Here is a 10,954-nt window from a genome sequence, read left to right as displayed (position 1 = left end):
ATTGTTTTACATTCTTTGGCTTTTACAATATTTATGTGAATTTTGCTAATCATTTTATCTTAACCAAGATACAACATACATGTACATAACACTAATACATCAGAAATAGTTACTGAACAAGGGTCATTCTTTACAAATCAACAAAAGTTTAAATCCTAACAGAAATCATAACAGATATAGTGTAAGCTAGAAGAAGATTGTTTTTTCAATACATTTCAAACCTATAACAACAAAATACATTAAAGACTGTGCTCCTGTATAGACACATCTTTGATGAAATTGTCTTAACTAAACGAGCACAAATAATTTTCACATCTCATTTATTCTCTTAGGCTTTATTGACTAAAATCAATCTTATTATTAAAACGTAGTTGGTAAAAAAAAAATGTAGTTGGTTACACAGAACACCATCCTTTTCCTTTTAATGGATTCTATATTGTCTACTTGGATTTTTAAAGTAAAAATGTTTTTTAATCTTAAATATAAAATTAATATAATATTACATATACCAATATTTGTAAAAACAGTATGGTTCAAATTGAAACAAAATTTTAACACCATAAAAGACGGTATCATTAACTGAGATATATTGTAAACACTTGATGCAAATAAATTTCAGGTTTTCTATTCCTCTTGACACACACCCAGAACATTCTAAAAAAGAAGCTGACATACTATTTAAAGTTGCATTATACATTTTATTTTATAAATTATTAAAGAACTTAATGGACAATGCATTAGAAAGAAAACTGGCAAATTAGAGAATAATTTAAAGTTGCAAAGAAACAGAGCAACTTGCAGGACATTAAACACTCTATTTTGACATGGAACGCCTGAAGCTAAAGCAATTAAAGCTGCAAAATATTGCTGGCTGACATGATGTGTATGTAAATTTGTCATTCATTGGCAAAGGTTCATACCGATCACTGAGAATGTTCACAGGAAAACAATGCATGTACCATAAAATGTTTTTAGTGAAGTACTCTTAAAAAGTAATTTTCTATTATTTAGGTATCTGATCATTATCTATTATAAGAACCTTCTATGGAAATCACCTTAAAATGGAGGGTTAGTCTTTGACATATACTCTATATCTGTATTTATTTCTTAAAAGAAAGTATCATTTTTAACACACCCCACAACAAGAATAGAAGCCAGAAGTTGACATTCTATTTAATTTGGTTATGTTTACCCCTAGGTCCTTATGAAAAGGCCTACCTTTGTGTCAAACTCTACCCACTAGAAATAGAATCTAACAGGGCCATACTGAATTCTAGCCAGTGACCTGATTTATTCCAGCTTAGAAATAGTGTTACTCTCCCACAGGAGGTAAAAGAAGAAAAAAAAACAACACAGTAATCCCCCAAATGCACTGTTGCTATGGAAGAGAAGAGGATGCCTGCTGAGACTGAAAGCCACAAAATATTTGGGCAGTTGAGAAAATGTAGGCCCATCCTCTATTGCCAAAGCCTGAAGACTCTTTGCCAGGACTCCCTGGTCATTTGGCATTACAGAGAGACGCTGGACAGAACCCTAGCAGAAGATATAAGGAAACCAGACACATTTTAATATTCATGGATCAAAGCTCTCCAATTATTCTTTCAAATTAGATGAACAAGCAAGAAACTGGGAGCCAAAGGAGCATTTTAATAAATATCAAAAATGAATTCATAATACTGAGAATAGTCAAATAGTTGGTGAATGCCAACTCTTACATTTCTTAGACATTTCACCAGTTTAATTAAACTTCCTTAAAGCCTAAGAATGGGAAAATATTCTCTCTCCCCCTTCCCATTTTTCTAAAAAAGAGCTTCTCATAAGATTGCACAGTTTCAATTCCTCTTTCTAAGACACTATATTTTAGACTTTCTTGGCCTCTATAAAAAAGAAATAGAAGACATTATGGAGAAAATCATCACAAACCACAAGCTTCATGTTGTAAATAAGAGGCTGTAGGGGAGACCAAACCAATCCAAACCAACCATCCTTAAACATATAAATATATTTATATTTAAATATACATTTAAATTTATATTTGCAGATACTGAAAAAGAAAAAGAATCCTATTCTAGAGTTTAATGATTCTAACAGCTTCTTGTGTGATTTGCAAGATAAAAATATTAGCTTGTGGAAGCTTGATAAACATTTATTAAGCATCTCTGATTATCATTGGGGGAATTTTTTTAAATGTCTAGGTATATATCCTCAAAAAGCTTATACTCTAGGGCAAAAAAAAAATAGACAAGTAATCAATTATTATAGACAAAAGAATGGCAAAGTACTAAATAGGGAAAGAATTTATTTTTTTTTAAAGAGTGTAGAAGGAATGGAAGGAAAGAGAGAGAAAAAATTTAAGGAAAACAGAGAAAAGACATACAGAATGACAAGTGGTAGAATGACTCCAAAAATTGGTTTACATGCCACACAGAGTATTCATGCAGTCATCTCTCTGCCATGCTCTTTTACTGTCCACATTAACAATTTCACAATGGTTTTGGAAATATAATCTCTCACAGGGTTATCTAGGGTATACATGCAAATAAATGTTGTTTCAGGACCTGCTTTATTCCTGGAGCTATAACTTAGAAAAAGAACAGATAGTCTTGATGTGTATATGCCAGCAAGACAATTTCTAAATTGAAAAGATGGTCGTATATTTCAATGTCTCACAAACAATCAACGTGAATCATAGTAATGTAACACAGTGTTGAGTAGATTTCAGAACCCTAAGTAAAAAACTAAATTCTAAAGATAAATCTGCATTTGGAGTATAATAATCAGTGGTCTGTTTTTAATCTAGATACAAAAATATATTCTAATGTTCTTTCCCCTAAGCCTTAATAGAATAGAAGAAAGTTTAAATGTGGTCTTCTTTATTATATACATGTTGTATCTATGAAATACAATATTAATCCCATTTGTACAATAAAAATATGATCCACTTGAGCCCTGCTCTTTTGTAAATTATGAATTGTTATAGTACTCTGGGGACAGTTATCATGTCTCTAAGGTTCCTACTTTGTTTCTTCAATTTTCCCCTCAAATATCTTGATACCTAAAGTATCTAGGAAATGTAAAGTCCCCATATGAAATATCTTTTAATAAAGATTTTGTTTATTCATTTTAGTAGGGAGGAGCAGAGAGCATCAACTCCCATATGTGCTGTGACCAGGCAAGCTCGGGGTTTCAAACCAGCAACCTCAGCATTTCAAGTCTACGCTTTATCCGCTGCGCCACCACTGGTCAGGTAAAATATCTTTTTTTTTTTTTTTGTATTTTTCTGAAGTTGGAAACAGGGAGGCAGTCAGACAGACTCCCACATGCGCCTGACCAGGATCCACCCGGCACGCCCACCAGGGGGTGATGCTCTGCCCATCTGGGGCATTGCTCTGCTGCAACCAGAGCCATTCTAGCTCCTGAGGCAGAGGCCACAGAGCATCCTCAGCGCCTGAGCCAACTTTGCTCCTATGGAGCCTTGGCTGCAGGAAGGGAAGAGAGAGACAGAGAGGGAGGGGTGGAGAAGCAGATTGGCACTTCTCCTGTGTGCCCTGGTCGGGAATCAAACCCGGGACTCCTACACTCCAGGCTGATGCTCTACCACTGTGCCAACTGGCCAGGGCTAAAATATCTTAATGTAGGCTTTCCACTTACCACTCTTTCCAAAAATATGTAACTTAAGAGAACCATAAGATCACCAAATAAAATTATATAGATACTAGTTATATTTTACCTTTGGAAGAAAATGCTACTTATTACAGTCTTATTTCTTTAGTAAGTAGCTAAAATATCCAATTAATAGGGTTTAACCATCAGACAAAAGTTGTGTATAGAATAATGAAAACATGGCCTGACCTGTGGTGGTGCAGTGTATAAAGTGTCGACCTGGAAATGCTGAGGTCGCCGGTTCGAAATCCTGGGCTTGCCTGGTTAAGGCACATATGGGAGTTGATGCTTCCAACTCCTCCCCCCTTCTCTCTCTCTGTCTCTCTCTCTCCCTCTCTCTCTCCTCTCTAAAAATGAATAAGTAAAAAAAATAGAATAATGAAAACGTATTGTCATTATATTTTTATTCCCTTGTTCATGGTTTTTTTTTGAGATGTGATTCATTGTAAGTTATTTTAGTTGTTCTGTTTGCTAATTCTTCATATTTTCATATCTTTTCCAACAAAATAATAATACATAAATAATGCCTGACAAGATTTTACAGATTTTTCTCAATTGGTATGCTTTTGTTCTCCAAGCATCTTAAAATACAGGTGTGGTAAAATAAAAAGAGAATCTGGATGTGAGCTTTCTTACACGAAAAAGAATCAGTCTTCTCTCCTCTGCCACATGCATTGCAAATTCCAGTTAATGATGCATTAAGCAATACAGAATAGTAATTTTGAACCCAGACATCATTTCAAATACTTCTAGTGAAAAGTAGCTGCTAAATGTAGCTTCTTTTTAAAGCCTCTGTTCTCATTAACAGTATATTCCAACAACCTTATTTCAATAGTACTACCATTAACCATGAAACTTAGCTGCTTCTGTCTTTTTGAATTATAACTATTAAGTTGCCAATTCAATTTATTTTCTCAGTTGTCATTAACCTGTAAGGATATTGTTAATAAGCTAAAGTTTTCTTTATTTTTTTTCTTAGCTTTCATGGATGCCTGAATTTACTTACCAAACAATTTAGAACACAGGAGCCAATAGAAAATGGAGTCAATTCCTGACACTGTCTTTCACTCCAATCTCTATTAAAAAGTCTCATTTTTATTTTTATTAATTTTTTTTTTATTTTAGTGAGAGAAAGGAAGGCAGATAAACAGACTCCTGCAAGCACCTGGACCAAGATCCACTAGGCAAAGCCACTAGGGGGCGATGCTCTGCCAATCTGGAGACATTGCTTCATTGTTCAGGAATGGAGCCATTTTTTTTTTAGCACCTAAAGCTGAGGCCAGGGAGCCATTCTCAGTGTTCGAGGCCAACTTTGCTCAAAGCAATCAGCCATGGCTGTGGGAAAGGAAGAAAGAGTGAGAGAGAGAGAGAAGGGCGAGGGGTGGAGAAGCAGATCATCACTTCTCCTATGTGCCTTGACCAGGAATCCAACCCATGATATCCACATACTGGACAGATGTTCTAAGGAGGGTCATTCTTAGAAAAGAGTTGGAGGAAGAGTATTTCCATGTATTTCTCTACTTGCTATGCATTATCAATAACAGCAACAAGAAAAGTCTAGTAGTCACATAACTACTTCAGAACTATGAAAAAAAGGATGAGTGTAATTAAAAAGTAGACTGTTAGTGCAATTAATTCAAGAGTAAACTGGTGTCGTATAACTCGAGCAATTTTACCAGGTTCTATTCTTTTCACTGACCTCTAAGAAATGTTAGCCAAAAACCAACTGAAAATAAAAGTTAGTTTTTTTTAATTATACTATATCACCACCACAGTAAATAATGGTGACAAATATTTATTGTGCCCTTAGGATTCTCAAGATAATGTGGAAGGTATTCCACATTTGAAATACAATGAAATACAATGAAAGACCAGCTGGTTTCTTCCATTTAAGGAATATGTGTCAATTTACAAACATCACTTGGATATGCTGTTTTTAATTAACCAATGACATCATACTCAATTGTATACTTTTTTGAGTCCCTACTTTACACTAAGCATTTACTTAGGGATTAGGGACAAGAAACATATTGAGGAGAATGGCTGTTAATTTACTAGTTATGATCAAGAAGTATTCACAGGTTAATGTTCTTGACAACAATCCAGAACTTAGAAACCAGCACTTGGCAAGAAAGAGATGTGAAGACACTTTCCTTAATAAGTAGACTTTGAGTATTTCATTTCAGCATTCCCTGACCAATCTACAATAAGAGTTCTCATCTTGCTAAAGAAAACTAGTATTAAGCATTTTCAAACATAACAATCGATGTCTCTCATGCCAGAATGAGATTAGGAAAAAAAACCGCAAGGGTAAAGTGATCAGCTGAAACATGAGTTGGTATAAATGTTTATGTGCATACTGAGTATTCATGGTAAGCTGAAAATTTTCTTAATGAAGAAGTATTCGAAGTTTTACAACACTGGTGTTAAGTTGTATGGGATTCCTAAAATGTTGTTACAGTTAACTACAACAAATACAACTACGCCAATTTATTTTTAATCTGAAATTCGTAAGGTCATGAATCAAATTTTCACCCATGTAACAGATAATGGATTCTTTGATACAGATTTACTTTCATATAGCTATAGAAGGGCTGATCTTAGTAGACTGCTAGCACTCACAGCACTTCACTCTAGAGAATATAGAATAAAGAGGGTCATTAATTACAGTTGCCAAAAGCCAAAAGTCAAGTTTTTCTATAGATATAACTAACTCACAATGTAAACAGCAGAAATACATGTTGAGTGATATGTCAAACATACAGAGTTAAGGTAACTCACAAATTCAAGTCCTTAAAAATCTGCACTATCCACAGTTATCTATTTTACATACAGTCTTAGAGCAATATTGAGAAACTCCAACATTCATTCCACTATAGTCTTAGACTACAGTTGCTTTAAGAGATTTCCAATGATACAGAATAATATTGAACATAAACTGTAATTGAAAAATAGAAAACAAAAAAATTTAATGAGGTTTCTAGTAAAAGATAACATTTGTTCACAAAAAGAAATGAAAAAAGACAGTATAAGGTTATATTTTCACTTTTCATCTAAATAAATATGTCATTCTGTCTTTTGAGTGATGAGGAACCCCATGCCATGGAATTCTTTCTGCCTGTGCAGCAAGTTAAATCAAAGAAGAGGGTGGGAAGGGGTCAAAAATCGGTGTTGAGGGATAAAATAATATTATTTTTCTCGACCGATTGTTCTAAGTTTGTTTCTAAGGCTGACTTGTGTTGCTTTGAATAACATTATTTGACTCTTACTATTCCAAATATAGCACAGAACTTTTTTAATGTTAAATTTTCAATTTAAGGGGATATATTAAAGACCCACTTATGATTCTTTTCTGAATATTTATTATTATATCAAGGTTATCAAACCAATGCATTATGTTACAAATCTTATATACATACCATGTAAAAATTATTCTATAATGAATAAAAACCCTAATCTCCAAAACCAAGTATTTTAAAATGCATATTTACGAGTGTTTCTGATACAAGCATCTGGAGCCAGAAGATTGACTGTATTGAGAGAGTTGTTTTTTTTTATTGTTTTGTTTTTAACATGATAGCATTACTTCTCTATGACTTGTAAAACTGAAGGTATTTTTTTATGATGCTAATATTGGGAAGTAAAGAAACACTTATATTATGGGCTTTGTGATATAAAGAAAGATATGTGTGATATAAGGAAAGATATGTACTCTATATTACAAAACAGAATAACAGATTCGATCTTCCCCATAACTCAAATCATGTTAAAGAGTGTATCTTATAATGGGTTTTTATTATGTTCTGTTCATAAAGCATTTGTAGTCACTATAATGATAAACTGATAGTTCAACGTTACCGATATAACTCTAAATAGAGTTTTCAAATTCAAAGTCCATGCAGAAATAAGACTAAAAGCATTACACCATTTTTAAACACTTAAAAGTGCTATGAAATTTTCTTGGACGTTGAAATATTTTATATGCATTACAACCTTGTGTTGTATTTATGTAGGGTAATAATGTAAGTACAGGTATGTAAATCAGTGCAAATTTGTGGTATATAGCTAAAGAGATACTTCTGCTTGCCTTTGGATATTCATGAAAATTAGAAAAAAAAAGTCAAAACTAAATAAATATTTAATATGTCAACACCTGTCATAGCTTTTATGTGTGTGTGCTTTACTACTATTGACTAGCAGTAGTACTGCTACTCTAACCAACTTCATTAAAGAATAAAAGGAAAGTAATAAGTCATTTCACACTCTGTCTGACCATTATACAATAATATCAAGACTTCATGCAAGGGTACAACATTATGCCCATCTGCAATCACAGTCTCTTTGCAAAAATCTCAATTCACACTTCACATGCAGCTAACCTTGTTACCATCCCTTCCTAAATCCATCAGTGTTGCAGCTGCACGTCTTCACAGCCCAACATCTTAAAATTCATCACTTTGGCACCTAACCATCACTGTAGGTCAAGATAAAGAATCCAACCAAGAATAATTAAAGGGCACCCAGATGTTTAGTTTACTTACCTTAGGCCTTTCCTTTAACATATCTGAATTGACTGTGTGTGATATTTCTTTTATAATTTTAAGATATATGCAATGTGATTATTTTAAGGGTATGAGACCTGGAACAATATATTTCAGACATTTTTTTACAAGTATAGTTCTTTGTAGTTGAAATTTGAACAAGGGGCATGATAATGAGTAGGTTGAGGGAAAGAAAGGTGTTATCTCATTAAGGTAATTACTAAGACATCCTCACCATTATAGCGGTTTGAAAATGTGGCAATTAAAGTGCCCTACATGGGCTCCTGGAGACAAGAGAACAAGACAGTTCTCTTGGAACTTCTATGTTACAGTTAATGTGTGTCATGTAAATGAAAGGGTAGACTTTTGCTATTTAATTCTTTTCCTCAATTCTCTGCCTACACCCTCAAATTTCTTTCTGGGTTATTTTTTTTTTTCTTTAATCTGAATACAGCTCTGATGAAGGTGCTAGATTGACAGCCCTAGAAGCTAACGCCTTCTTACCCACAGAATAGTAGGAGCACAGAAAACAGTGGGCAAACTAAGAGGGCAACGTACTATCAACGTAAATTAAAAGAGACCTAATCTTCTTCCTCCTTCTTTAGCCAGGTAAGTTTCCTCTGATGAGGAAACTGCCAAATTCATACTCCAAATCAGTGAATCTCAAAGTAGACACACGTGCCGAAAATGCAAGTAGTGTTCTTAGTTAACTTCACCACAACATATACAAGCTAATTCACACATCTGTCAGTTTGCTCAGGCTAAACTTACACTATTCACTAAAACTCCTGTCTTTGGTCAGTAATTCATTTCCCCTCTTGAGCTGGTCATTCATGGCTTCCACTGCCTTAATCAAGATAAATAATAAAGTGATATGCCAAGTAACATAAAGAAGCCATTCTTCAAAGTCGTGCTTTTATGCTTATTGAAGCCTTATTTATCTCAAGGAAAACTACCTAAATGTCCAGCAAGGAAAGAATAGCTGACCCTATTATGACACATTTAGGAGAGAAAATATTTTGTATCAAATATTATACTTACAAAGAGTTTGAAATAATACAGAGAAATACTGATTCTACCTGGGGAAAGCATAAGTAACAGCCCAGATGAAACATGATCACAACTATGTAAAAATTCACAGCAAAAATCTAGAAATAATCAATCAAATATTAGCAGTAGTTGTCTTTGAGTAATAGAAGATGAACTTTATTTCTTCTCCCTACTCTTCAGTATTTTATAAATTTTCTACAGTAAGCATGTATTACTTTATAATAAGAAAGTTATTTTAATAATTTTTACAAAAAGTCTGTTTCTTTTGTAGTAGAGTTTGACCAGAAAAATTTAATTCCATTAAAACTGAAAGTCAAGAATTATCTGAAAATGCTGTAATACTGTAATATCTCTTTCCTTCCTTTTCTCTATCTTTACAGAAAATAAAAGATGGGGAGAGAGGAGACAGGGATGAAAGAAAAACACCACTAAGCAAATACATTGTCAAAAAAAACCTAAAACTTAAAGTAGGTACTAAACTAGATGACCTTTGAGATTCCTTCCAGTCCTGGGTTTGGATCAAGATCAGTTCTGTGTAATATCCAATTACTTATTAATGTGGATATTGGGAAATAACCTTCTGTCAAATTTCTGGGCAGAACCAAGTAAGAGTAATGTTCCCCTTAGGGACTAGGTCATTTACGCGAGGAAAAGAAAAGCCTGTGAACATGTTGGCAAGTAAAGGGGCTTCTTCCTGATATGCTACAGAGGTATACGACTCTGCTGTTAACAAGCAGTGTTTTAAATAGTTCTTTTTTTTTTTATCTTGTTCCAAAAATTTAATGGCAAGATTCAATACATGTACACACTGGATTCAACTTTCAGTATCAGCATACCTCAATAGAAAAGTTGGCCCATTGACCTTTGCCCCCATAAAAGCATATTGAAATATATAAAATAGCAAAGTAAAAATCAGGAGAATAAAAGCAAGACAGGAATGGAGAGCAGACCTGACTCTAAAGACCTTTTTTTCCCCCCTAACATCTCTAGGCAACCTTTCTTAAAATAGACTTTATTTTTTAGTCCAGGCAGCCTTTCTTTATTGAATTCACTCATCTGATGCTTCTCACCAGATCCCTGGCCATCAGATCCATTAGCAGTCCCTGAAATGAAAGCAGTCATTATTTCTTTACTAAATGAGGTGGAAAGTTCTTAATGTTTATATAAATTCTAATCGAATTCTACCTTAATAAATATCTTTGTGGGAGGACTTTGGGCATGTGAAAATAATTGTGCCTCTGCAGGGATAATTAGGCCACCAGCCGCACGGTGGCATGCATGGAACTGCATAATGTCATCCCTTTGGCCCTGTCAGGTAGGGGCAAAGGGTTGTAACCAAATATGATAACAAGAAGGGTAGAGGAAAGGACTAACAAAGTTTGGGCCTGGAGTCTGCAACCAGGCACACCTGGGAAGACTCTACACACCACTGAAGGAGGAGTAGGCAGAAGCAGTGGAAGCCCAGGCAACTGCACAGGCACTTTCTTACTGTACTCTGACTGGGCAAGGCTAAGGTGGGCAGGCAGAGGGCTAACACGTGACATGAATGAGCGAGACTGTTTCCTGATGCAAATAACTAGCTCTTGGTGATTGATCAACTGTTACATAAATCTAGAGAAATTCATGGAGGAGATCCAAAATATGATGGCCAGAACTTTCAAAAGCAATCCAGACAAGAAGATTATAAAGTACCTTATGCC

Source organism: Saccopteryx leptura, chromosome 3, assembly GCF_036850995.1.
Source record: "Saccopteryx leptura isolate mSacLep1 chromosome 3, mSacLep1_pri_phased_curated, whole genome shotgun sequence".
NCBI classification, from domain to species: domain Eukaryota; kingdom Metazoa; phylum Chordata; class Mammalia; order Chiroptera; family Emballonuridae; genus Saccopteryx; species Saccopteryx leptura.
The sequence above is the reverse complement of the archived record's forward strand: the minus strand, read 5'-3'. Positions refer to the sequence as shown.